Raw genomic sequence first — 12,799 nt, 5'->3', positions numbered from 1 at the left:
CCGATTTACTAATTCAAGACAACATCCTAAACTTACTACTTTTGGTATTCACAGAAGTTAGGATTTTGTCTTAAGACAGACTTAAGTTAGGATTCTGTCTTAAGTCTGTCTTAAGACAAACTTAAGACAAACTTAAGACAAAATCCTAACTTCTGTGAATACCAAAAGTAGTAAGTTTAGGATTGTGTCTTAAGTTAGTTCTGTGAATCGGGCCCTAAATGATCTGCACAGGGATGCAGTATTGAGCTGGTATTTTCTTCATGGACCAACCGGGAAACGAGACACAACATTTATTCTAAGTATAACACTGATCTTCACTAACTGTGAAGCCACAGGGCAAAGTGATACATTTGTATAAATGTAATATCTTCCCCTACACGTCTTAGGCTGGCAAGGCCCAGTGACACACAGGGACACGGTGTTATACGTGTGATCTGCTCAGCTGCAGTTTGAATAAACAAAGCACAGCCAATCACTTTAAAATCTAGTCTTCCTGATGGCTCAAGCAGGCACATTTCACTGTCGGGTCTTGGCCCTATAAGTAATGCAATTCCATAACCCTGATGATCTGCGCACTCTTAGGCCAACAGTGTGGAGTGAGTGATACGTCATGGGCATTGTGTCAATAAAGTGCCATTGGAACGACTCTGGTTTGCAACCTCTCTTGTTGAAATGCACCAATCAGACAATGTGTGAACAGCAGTCCAGTGGTGCAGGTGCTGACAACCAGCTGTTCTTGCACACGGTGGATGAGTTAAAGAAACAAATGTTAAATGTTTCACAGTGTGACTATCACTTACATCCCTTTGTACCCCAGGACATGGTGACTTTGTGAACATGCGCACGTATGAATCCGTGCGCGCACATCTGCGCGTGGGCACGTGTGTCCTCTAATGTGTGTGCATTGAGGTGTGAGATAATGTCTGCCATTTGTCGTCCATTCAGGAGCGTGTAGAACAAAGGCAGCGATATAAGCATATTATATAATAACAGCATAACATTCCAAGCGCAAGACGACAGATAAAGGTAAACCGCACTGAGAGGAAAACGCAAGGAGTCATTTCAGCTTTCTTAAAGTGATGCGGAGTGGTACACTGTGATGAAGCAAAGTACCTACACATCTCTTCGGATTTATAATGTTTTCTTGGAAATACACGTCAAACTTTCATTTTACCGCTTAGCTTAGTTTAGACAATTGTCTTAAATTCAGAACCTAAACTTGCCACGGCCAGATCACCCTGATAGTACACAGGCAGAATTGTATGATCAGAGATTGTGGGTGTACTGTAACTCTCCGAGAGCGCGCGCTGAACGTGCAACACGCGCGGTAACCTAGCAACAGCGATGGCCTTCCCTCTCCATCCTAGCGGCTGGCAGCCTCATAGAGTGTAACCAAGAAGAGATTAACATCTCATTTCCGATGCAATATTCTCAGAAATGACACAACCCGTTTATTGTTGTATGTATTTACTAGATCAGTGACAATAGACTTCGATCCTTTCCTTTCTGCTTTGTTGTGTCAACAAAATTAATGCAACTGAATTATGAAAAAGCTACATATTCTGCTACTTCCTAATGTTTGTTGACTATAGTATATAAATTCACACAAAATAATACCTGCAAGGTGTTCCCTTATTTCATTACATGTATTTCGCTGAATAAATCATTCATTCCCTACACAACACACGTACGATTTCCACAAACTATTAAAAAAATATCAAAGACATCAATTGTTTTGCAATTCACTGACAGAGGAGACGGAGTAAAGAAGAGAGCTTAAAAAACTGAACCCCACACTCTCTCCAACACTTACTTATGAATAATCCTGCCAGAACTGAGCCGAGAAAGACATTCAAGGCACATTAAAAGAGGCTGTATTTTCACCCATCACCAACTCCAAATGTTTAGCTGGATCTTTAAGGCGTGAGATATTTATTGTAACTCTTAGTAATCCGCAGAGGTTTAATTAAGCCTGTCAGCGACAGTGTCACAGAGGTAAGTTCTTTGATAATGTACATTTTTAATTCTCTTAAGCCACTGAAACCTTGAGCCATGTAGACCCAGACTACCTCATTATAGCAGCATGTGTGTTAATGCTTGACTCCACCCTTCCTCGGTCACATTCCTGGACAAAAAACACCTCTGGACACCACTTAAGTCGTTCTGTCTATGTGGAGTCGGTTAGTTATAGGAAAGTTATAGGAATGAGATAACTGAAGAATCTACAGTCCCCAAAAAGTTTGGCAACTCTTTAGAAGTTCAATTATAGGCTCACGTATATCCTAGACAACAAAGGCATTGTTTATCAGTTCAACCTTTCTCCTCTTCAGCTCCCTAGCACCATAAATGACTCCCTGCACAATCCTCACTCTCCTGGGACACTTGGTGACATATACTACATATCTCAGTTAGACTCTTCATACACACGCTCTTCATATACAAGCTCCATCACACAGCCTTGATTCTCACCTCGGTTTCTGTCACTGAATCAAGTTCATAGGGCCTATTTCCCCATTCTAGGCCTAGACCAGGCCTCCTAAATCCACTTAGCTCACTCTGTCTATAGCACAATGCACCACACACAAGCTTGACACACATTACATGAAGCAACACATCTCCAATCTACGGTTCTCCCAAAAACAACACCCACAGCATCTATTGTCACCTTCGCTGTAGGAGTCCAACGCCCCATCGACAGGATGCACCTCTTGACCTTCTTCTTTTCCATCTTCTTTATCACTTTGCTACAAACAATGTTAGAAATGGGGTTTCTGTTTGGCTGGGACATATGCCTTAGTCAGGCAGAAACCACCACTCTAGTCAGGGCAAAGGAGTTACACACTGAAGATAACCCCTGCCCACCCCCTTGGCTTATCCCAGAGGCAGTGTGTAAAGTGTTTGCGAAACACACTCACAGAGCAGTGACTCACTAGGCACACCACAAAAGATTATATAAAAATAGCCTTTGTCTTATCCTTCAATAACACATTAGATCACAATCACAATTATCACTGTGCTACGAGGCACTTGTCATGACTTCACAGGGATTACATAAATCTATTGGCCAATCGGGCCGTAGCCATAATCAACACCATCAGTCGGACCAGTAACTTCTGGTAATGTTACACTGAGCGTAACACATTGTGCAGAACCTAATTATCCACAGTGCACCCTGGTAATAACCAGCACCATAAGCAGCAGTGCACCACAAAACACTTACAGCAGTGCACCCTTTAGGAAAAAGTATTAGGGGTAAAACGCATCAGTAGCGGACCTTAATCACAAGGAATCGAGTTCACACATCCCCCAATTGCATCATGCCCACTTTAGGCATAGGGGTGAACATCAGGCAGGCTGGCGTCGTTCTCGGGGGTCCCGTCCTGGGCTTTCACTGGAGTGCTCCCTTCCAGAGTTAAGGCTTCCCCAAATGTGTGTGTCCCTCAAGCAGCTGCCTGTGATCTGACAGCGCAGCTGTGGGCACTGATCCCACGCTCACGAGCACAGAGCAACAAAAAAGAGATTCAGGGCAGAAGAACAACAGCCTGGGCAGGCCTTCAACGGGACCTCTGCCCACTGACATGGGCTCCCTCACTTGCGCTGATGAAGGGAACAGGGGGGCTGCCATTGCCACCACAGAGGCCCTACTCGCCAGGACCTTTTCCGTCTTTGTTGGCCTCCTCAGCGAGACTCGCTGCCACTAATGGTCCGTCTCTCCCTCTAACAGGTGGGGGAGGCCGGAAGCTTGCGAAGTGAGCTCACATGGTTCCAGTTCTCTTTTGATGTACAAGGAGCTCACAAGGCTCTAGCTCTACCTTAAGAGGGGGTCGAGGGTGTGACCTGAGTGCGTGGCTTTGGTCATGATCTGGCAGAGTCCAATGTTGTGGAGGTTGTCCAGGAGTGATGTGGTGTTGGGGTCCAGTTGGTTGTCGAGGTGTAAGTTGAGATCTCCCAGCAGGGTGTAGTTGGTGGATGTGATGGCATGCGGGGAGATGATGTCCGCAAAGGAGTTGGCGAAGGGTCCCAGGGTTCCAGGGGGTTGGCAAATGAGGGTTCCATGGAGGGCGGTGATAGGGCTAGCCAGTATCTTGAAGTGAAGGTGTTCCATCAGGTCTGTGGGCTCATCTGGGAGTGTGCACAGGCTGAAGGTGGATTTTTGGATGATGGTGATTCCTCCTTCGGGGCGGGTGGGGCGGTCCTACCTGTAGATCCTGTTTCCTTGGTGAATGGCAATGGCGATGTCCGGTCCTGAGGTGCTGTTGGTCCAGGTTTCGGTGAGGAAGGCTACATCCCGGGTGGTGTTGTCAAGGAGGCCCCAGGTAAATCACACCTGTGTGCAATTGGGTTCGTCAGATAAACAACGGTATCCTGTGCGCGTCGAGAAAAACTATTTTGTAAGGCACGCCATCTTAAAGTATCAGTATATATGCCATTTTGATTTATAGGAACTCAAAGTCCAATCTTAACTTAATCTAATCATAAGCACCAAACAGAATTAATTTTAAAAAGTGAATTTTAAGTCAACAAATCAACTGGTGTGTCAGCCTTTAACAAATAAGGTGGGCCAAAAATTCCTGAAAATGTAACTCGTTCAACATTCAGCGCCATTTTGGAACAGGAAAGAGTCTTACAACCTCAGCACCATTTTAAACTTTACATGGCCACATGATGACAGAGTAAGCACTTAAAAGAGCAGTTATCATTAAAGTGAAACCGATTTATTGATTACTATTATGAACTGTCAAAATGCAAGCATCAATTAGAATTCTATTTTTAAAAAGTGACATTAAAAGACAACAAATCAGCTACTATATAGGCCATTAATAGATGAAGGGGCCGAAAAATTGAGAGAAAGGATGTCAATTACGCATGGCCATGGTCGTGGAGGCATGCTTCATCAGCGGGTTCTTCCAAACCCGCTGTGGAACGAGGTGTGCTGCGACCAGCTGAGGCGTGGGAGCACTGATTGTAAATACTATGAAGAGTTTGATAGTATAAGAATGGGAGGGTCTAGGTAAGAGTTTAAAATACTCCTTTTAACCATACCAGCAAGAGGTCCGAATGTTCCTACCCAGCCAGGTATTTTTAACTCTAACCTAGGCCCTCCCACTCTTACACCATCTAACTCTTCATAGTATTTACAATCAGTGCTCCCGCGTCTATGTTGGTCGCAACGGAAAGGGAAGAGCCCCATGATGAAGCTTGCCACCAAAGGGATTCCTGGTGGTTGAGGATTATTTCAGGAAAAACTTCTGTTTTCCTCATATAGAGTGGAAAGATAATCCAAAACAACACAGGTGGACTCTCTTTGGTTCTTTACAGCTAAAATGGGAGGCCGATTGCTCTATTTCCAGACCTCTCTCTCTCTTTTACTTGAATTTCATGGCCATGGAGGACCATGTAGAAATGCATTTTCGTTTTTGAATAATAATGTTCAATTTTTGTACAGTTGCAGGTTGTTGAGCATTCTAGAGCCATTCTAGTGTATTCATAAACAAGGAAGTGAATGCTTCATTATTAAAGTATAATCTTGTGGCAGAGTCTTGTTTGTTCTGGAAAGAGTGTATGAAAATATGTATTTCAGCAATTAGTAAACTCCTGAGAGTCAAATGAGTTATTTAAACCTAGAGATGCTAGTAATTGGAAGATAGCTTTTGAAACTGAGAATGTCAAACAAAAATAAATGTGAGAGAAAAGATTTAAGAATTCAGTCAGGGAGGTCAAACCACTCAAAGCCACATCATGGTATTGCTGAGAGGCTGCAGGCAAAGAAGCAATTCCATGCCACAAAGAAGGAGACAAACTTTCCAAATAATGAGTCTTCTTAGTAAAACAGTCTGAGCACACTCCGCCTAATTTTCTTTGTGCTCACACTGTAAATGACTGGGTTTAACATTGATGGCTAGATGATATAAATGTTAGCCACAAAAATGTGCACATTGTGAGGTATATGTTTGCCAAACCTATGTGCAAAAAAAGAGAAAAAAGCTGGTACATAAAAAAATGTAATTACACATGCATGCGCGGTACAGGTGCTGAAAGCCTTCTGGTGGGCTTGCTGCGAGTTCATGTTCAGGACCGTTCTGAGAATAAGAGCATACGATGAAAAGACTAATGCAGCATCCAAACCCACAGATGAAATGGCTGCAGTCAAACCATAAATGATATTCACTGTGACATCAGAGCAAGCTAACTTGGCTATTCCCATGTGCTCACAGTATGTGTGGGGGACATTAATGTTTTGGCAGTAGGAAAGTCTGTGGAGAAGAAAGGTGAGGGGGACTGCTAGACAAAGACTTCGGACAAGTCCTAATACTGCAATGTTCCTAATTACAATGTGTGTAAACTTGACTGCATATCTCAGTGGGTCGCATATTGCAACATAGCGGTCATACGCCATGGCCAGCAAAATGGCGGACTCTAAGCAATATATGAAATGAATGAAGAACATCTGGGTGAGGCAACCTTGGAATGAAATACTCTTGGAATTGAACCAGAATATGCTTAATGTTTTAGGTAAAGCACAGGAAGGTAAGATAAGGTCAGTGACTGACAGCATAGACAGAAAAATGTACATAGGTTCATGGAGGTTGCTTACAAATACAATTAAGAACAGCACACTGAAGTTTCCTATCAGAGCCATAATGTACATCAGAAAGAATAGGATAGCAATCCAGTTGTAGCAGTCTTCCATCCCAGGAATTCCCAGCAGGAGGAATGTTGATGGGTGTCTGCTGTTATTTAAAGTTGACCTCATCAGTGGTGAAGATTCCATGGAGAGATTCTAGACTGTCCACAGCTCATGTAAAGAAACAGAAAACATTTGAATTTTGAAAATGAAATCCCTTTACACGTCTTTTCATCTCTTCACTAAGAGTTTTTCCAGCGACCAGATGCACTTTGTCAGCCTTAGTGTGCCTCACTTGGAACATAGTGGTGTAATACAGTATATGAGAACCTATGAATTTGACAATAAAATGGCTGTTACAAGAATAGAATTGAAGCTATAAAAAAACATGTTTAATTCAAGAAATTATTGGTCGGCTAGGCAAAGTATCAGCAGATTTTTTAAGTGCAAATGGTCGCCTGATTTAACGCATGAGAACTTTTGAAACGTTAAAGTTCCAGGTAGAATGAGTGATCCCTGAGACTTCACTGCCCACTTTCCAGACATGGTTAGCTATTTGGGTCAATAAGGTAATCTGACTATTTATATCCAGATACACTTCCACTTCTTTTCAATATTTTTTTTAATAATGCAAAGATAGAATCAATACATTCAGCAATATTATACATTACGTACATCAAATAAAGGGAAAAAACAATAAAGGCATACACAAGAATATTGCATTAGTAAATTTCCACCTGGTTTAACCCACCCCACCCTGCCTTCCCTCCCACCCCATCTGGGGGTTGGTCACCCTTTGGTAGATTCTTATCGACCGTGTCGGAAAAGCCGGAATCTCACCAAATGCCGTCTCACTCCTTGCATCCTTCCTGACAGACCGAGAACAATCGGTTTCCATGGGCGCATTCTCTTCTGACTCCTTTTCATTACCTTGTGGAGTCCCCCAGGGATCCTCGCTGAGTCCAACACTTTTTAATATCTATGTGGCGGACTTGGCGAGGGTCATTAAAGCGCATCGCCTAGCAGTAACATCGTACGTAGACGATACGCAGCTTGTCCTGGACATTAACAACAACGGAAGGGAAGTTGCTAATAACTTCCAAAAAGGAATGCTTGCCATATGTAATTGGATGAACTGAAACTGTCTTAAGCTTAGCTCGGATAAAACCGAGGTGATGGTGTTTGGGAAACTCACTCCTGCATGGTCTCCCATCTGGTGGCCTCAAGACCTTGGTCCTCCACCTAATCCTGTTACCAAGGTTAGAAACCTAGGCGTCTTTTTTGACAACAAACTTTCATACACTCATCAAGCCAGCTCAATAGTTTCTGCTACTTTTTTTACACTCAAAATGATCAAAAAACTTCAACCCTACCTTCCCTCAAACACCATAAACACCTTGATCTCAACTTTACTAATGTCCCGAGTCGACTACTGTAATGCCCTCATGCTTAATGCACAAGAACTAGTAGTCAATAAACTTCAGCTGGTCCAGAACGCAGCTGCAAGACTTGTCACAGGCACACCCAAGTTCAAACTCATCTCCAACATCATTCGCAAACTCCATTGGCTACCGGTCAGACAACGAATTAAATTCAAAGCCCTATGTATAGCTTTTAAAAGCATTCATGAAAAAGCGCCATCCTTTCTTAAAGATGCCCTTTGCCCCTACCGACCATCACATACTCTTAGATGCGCTGATGCTAATCTTCTGAAGGTAGCCAAAACCAAGAAGGCCACTTGGGGAGACAGATCCTTTGCAGTAGCCACGGCTAAATTGTGGAATACCTTGCCTGGTCACCTCAAGAATATTCCTACACTAACATCATTTAGGAAGCAGCTAAAGACTTGGCTATTTAATCACTAGACTCTACCAATGTTCTTAGATCTGAACCGTCAGTTTCTTCTGTCAAGCGCCAAGACACCCTTGGGTAATCGTGCGCTCAATAAATTGCATAAAAAAAATTAAAATGAATAGATTTCCAGATTCATGTAAAGGTTTATGGTAAACTTTTCATCAATGACTCATTGATCGCCAACCATCTAGTCGAAGAGACCCAAATTACTCAACCCTTGTTTCGGGAGCGCGTTCCCCTCCTATCATAGATAGCTTTTTCGAAATTATAATTGGCAAGTAATCGGGAGAGCCACTGTTGGAACCCTGGTGGGTTAGGATCCAACCAGGCAGATCTTAAGCATAGGCGCAGAATTGCCCTGCCAATAAACACTCATTTTCCCCGGGATACCCCTGTAGGTCCTGGTCTACCCCAAGTCCGAAAAGTGTTGGAGAGAGAGAGCATGTAATCCCCAGGTCTTTGTTATATAAACTGGTAATTTCTTGTTTTAGATTGTCCAAAACATTACAGGTGGCAAGAATGTTACTTAGTTCCGCTTGATATAGTGTGCAACGTGGATAGACGGTTCCTCTCCCAGTTCCCCATTCAGCAATTCTTTTAGGGATATAATAAAGCGAAAAGCACAATTTATAGTATTGAGCCTGAAGTCTGGCTGGTACTAAAATACATTTTCTGGGACGCCACTCTCTGCCTTTCATTTAGCAGCTTGATTTTCCACATCATCTTTCCTATCTCAACCAAACCATTGTCTAAGATTTTCAAATCAAACCAACCCTGTTGAGGTAAAAAAAAACTCCAAGTTTAGTCAAGGCTGCTGCACTCCATCTTTCTATAATAGAGCCATTAAAAACTCTCCGGCAAGATGGGGTTATCACAGAGTGGTGTGTAAAAGTTCAAGCGGCCAAGCCCAATACGTTTCTGAATAAATTTCATGACCTTGCATCCGCCTTGTAATGACTTGAAAGTGACTTTCTTGTAATGATTGTCATTCAGATGTCGCCAGACCCACCCCCATGCATCTGTCCCCATAATAAGCTCCAATGGCAATGCAATTTCTTCCATCCTATTTTCTCTTGGTCTTTCCTGGAAGAGGACTAAATTATGCAGTATGGTAATGGCCCAAAAGTAGAGTATGATGTTTGGTAGGGCGAGTGCCGCGAGTCCCCACTTTCTTTGGGTAAAGAAAGAAGTTTAAATGCTCTTCTAGGCTCCGCATATCCCCAAATAAATCTAGAAAATAGATCTTCGATTGTTTTGAAACATTTAGTATCAAATTCTAGAGGGATTGCCCGCAGCAGATACAGGAACATTGGAAAAGACTGCATTCCTGCAGTCTGTTGCTTGATGGTTGTGAAAACGCACTGCATGGGAGTTCATGATGAAGTTTACACTGATATCAGCTCAGCTGGGTGCCTAAGCTCAAAGAGCTGAAGGTAATTTTGGAAGACCTCTTGCTTGATGTCATCAATGTCCTTCGGGGAGAGGTTGTGGTCCAACTCTTCCCATGCCTTAGCAATTTTTGAGGCTTCTATAGATGATGCAGTAGTAGAATGGAGAAGGATTCTGCTCTTGTCAAAGGGTGGCTCAGCAATGGTTTTATGTCTGCTTCTTCTATGCAACAAAAAAAATTCATTTTTTTAAAAATTACTGTGAGAATGCTGCAGACATTCCATACAGATGCTTACAATCAATGTGTGTAACTTCTATTGGGCAGGGGTATTAATAAATATCTTTGTGAGACTATCCACAAGTACACATACAGTCCCACTCTGATGTAGTTAAACTTAATTACTAGCCAAATAGCACGATAATTGCCTGCAACCAGCTGGCACGCAATAGCCAATAAGCCATCATGTGTACTCTACAGGAAGCAAAACATACATCAATAATGCAGCCTTTCGCGTCACAGAAGGCTTGTTAGTTGGTGTATTGCAAGAAGTCTTTTTTTCAGAAATTCTGTCCACAGCTCATGTAAAGAAACAGAAGACATTCGAATTTTAAAAATTAAATCCCTTTACACACCTTTTCATCTATGCTCTTAGAGTTTTTACAGCGAGCTGATGCACTTTGTCAGCCTTATGGTGCCTCACTTGGGACATAGTGGTGTAATACTGTATATGAGAACACATTCAGTTGACAATAAAATGGCTGTTACAAGAATAGAATTATAGCTGTAAAAAACATGCTTAATTCAAGAAATTAGTAGTCGGCTAGGCAAAGTGTTCAGTAGATTGTTTGAAGTGCATATGGTCGCCTGATTTAACTAAGCATGGGCGGAAAATCTATTTCGCTCGCGGATTTTGCGGATTTTCGGTAAATTCGCAATCCGCGAGATTCGCGAATCTCCCGCAAAATCCGCAAATCCGCGAGCAGCGGATTTTGCTCGCACTGTTCGCGTGAGTTCGCGGCTTCCCAGTACAACTTCGTGCCCCGCGAATAAGCGCTAAATTGCAGAAATACGATCTTAGCAAAACTGAAACTACTTACCAGGTTCAAAAGTTCAGGCTCATCATTAGTAGCCATTTCCTGTAGTGCTTCCTGAGGGGCCCCTCCAGAGTTCAGTTGCCTACTTGCAACTATTATGTGACCCTGCTCTGAACCTCAGAATAGTAACACATATGCCACAAAGGTCCTGAATTACAGCTAAGGGAGACAAGCAGGAGCCAGGCTGGAAGTTCAAATCCATTAATCAGCCCCTAATTCATTATTGTCAGTTGGGGCAGGGCAGGTGTTGTAACTAATTTTGCAACAATGAAAGCACTTAGCAAGTGCAAAAGATCACTAATCAGGAAGCACTAAGGAAGCAGGTGCCAGCTAAAAAAATATTCTGTGACACATTAATCAGCCCCAAATTAATTCAGGTCACTTGAGGCAGGGAAGGTGTGCTTTGCTTTGCCACAATAATGTACACTGACTGGACAACCAGAGGGTGCTGTGATGAAACAGAGGGTGGCATGGGTGGGCCAGAGGGTGACATGAGTAGTCAGAGAGTGGCAGTGGTGACAGAGAGTGGCAGTGATGAAGAAGAGTGTCCCAAACAGGCTGGACACAAAGAAACAACAAGTTCGCAAAACTTGCGACCCGACAGGTAAGTTCGCGTTTGCGAAATTGTACAAAAACCCTCGCGAACTGGCAGAAACCCGCGCGAACACAAAAAAATAAAAAATCCGCAAATTTGCGAGAATTCGCGGATTTTGCGAATTGCGAGTTCGCAAATCCGCAAAATTCGCGAACGGGAGATTCGCAAAATTCGCCCATGCTTAGATTTAACCCATGGGAACATTTGAACCATTAAAGTTCCAGATAGAATGAGTGATCCCTGAGACCTCGCTGCCCACTTTACAGACATGGTTAGCTATTTGGGTCAATAAGGTGATCTGGCTATTTATGTTCAGATAAGCTCTCACTTCTTATAACTCCTCTACGGAGCATGTTGTATGGTGAAATCCTGAGTAATTGCCTTCAAGTTTTTAAGTACCAACTAGGCAGATCACTAAGATTTTCAACTGTTTTCAATTATTGTGTCAATGAACCTGTGCTAAAAAGTTAGCTGCCTATTCATGGGCTAGTGTGACACTTGCACTTTGCAATGTGGAACATGCATGACACCAACCTCTAACTCAGATTTATGAAGCCATGAAAACAACTTTTTGTGTGTTTGAATGGCTTCAAAATTCCACAGTAAAGAAATGAAGTGTACATTGCTATATTGCATTACTCTGTGCAAGAGAGGCATTTCATGGGCATTGCAGTAGGTGTTCCCATGCAACTCCCATGGATTGTGATGCATTCCAAGATTTACAAGGGCTTCTAAACCTGGGAATGCACCAAAGAAATATGCCTCCCCAGGATAGGCGTCACAAGAAGAAATATCTTTATTTCTCCCCATTTGTTCCTCTTTCTATGTGTGCTACATTCTGCAGCACACACAGAAAGAGAAAAAACCTTGCTGGAGTTTTTTTTGTGCAGGAAGTTGCACCTTCCTGCACAAAAAATCATCCTGCCTACAACACAGGCCCCCGTGCATCATGGTGCAAGTGGGCCTGCATTGTTGCTAGGCTACCAAAACAGCTCCATTGAGCTCCTCTTGCAGGGCTGGCATTTTGGGCTGTGGGAAAAGAGCAGACACCTACTGAGTTGGAGCCACATTGGGGCTCACAAATACAGCAGGTGGGCAGGGATCAGGTTTGCGTGGATATGGCTGATGTCCAGGCTGACAGCAATCTGGAAAATGGTCCTCTCTGAAGAGTCAGCCCAAACTTTTTGCCTTCCTCTTACCTCATTTTTGCTGTCTTTAGGGCTCTGTGCACTTTAACACTA

The 12,799-nt window shown here is 43.0% G+C and overlaps 1 pseudogene; it reads right to left on the bottom strand.

The window, feature by feature from the left end:
• Positions 1–5,821: 5,821 nt before the first annotated feature.
• Positions 5,822–6,754, bottom strand: LOC147661095 (olfactory receptor 52D1-like; annotated as a pseudogene).
• Between the last annotated feature and the right edge of the window lie 6,045 nt (positions 6,755–12,799).

Source organism: Lissotriton vulgaris, unplaced genomic scaffold, assembly GCF_964263255.1.
Source record: "Lissotriton vulgaris unplaced genomic scaffold, aLisVul1.2 SCAFFOLD_235, whole genome shotgun sequence".
In the NCBI taxonomy this organism is placed as follows: Eukaryota; Metazoa; Chordata; class Amphibia; order Caudata; family Salamandridae; genus Lissotriton; species Lissotriton vulgaris.
This window is presented reverse-complemented; position numbering and strand designations above follow the sequence as displayed.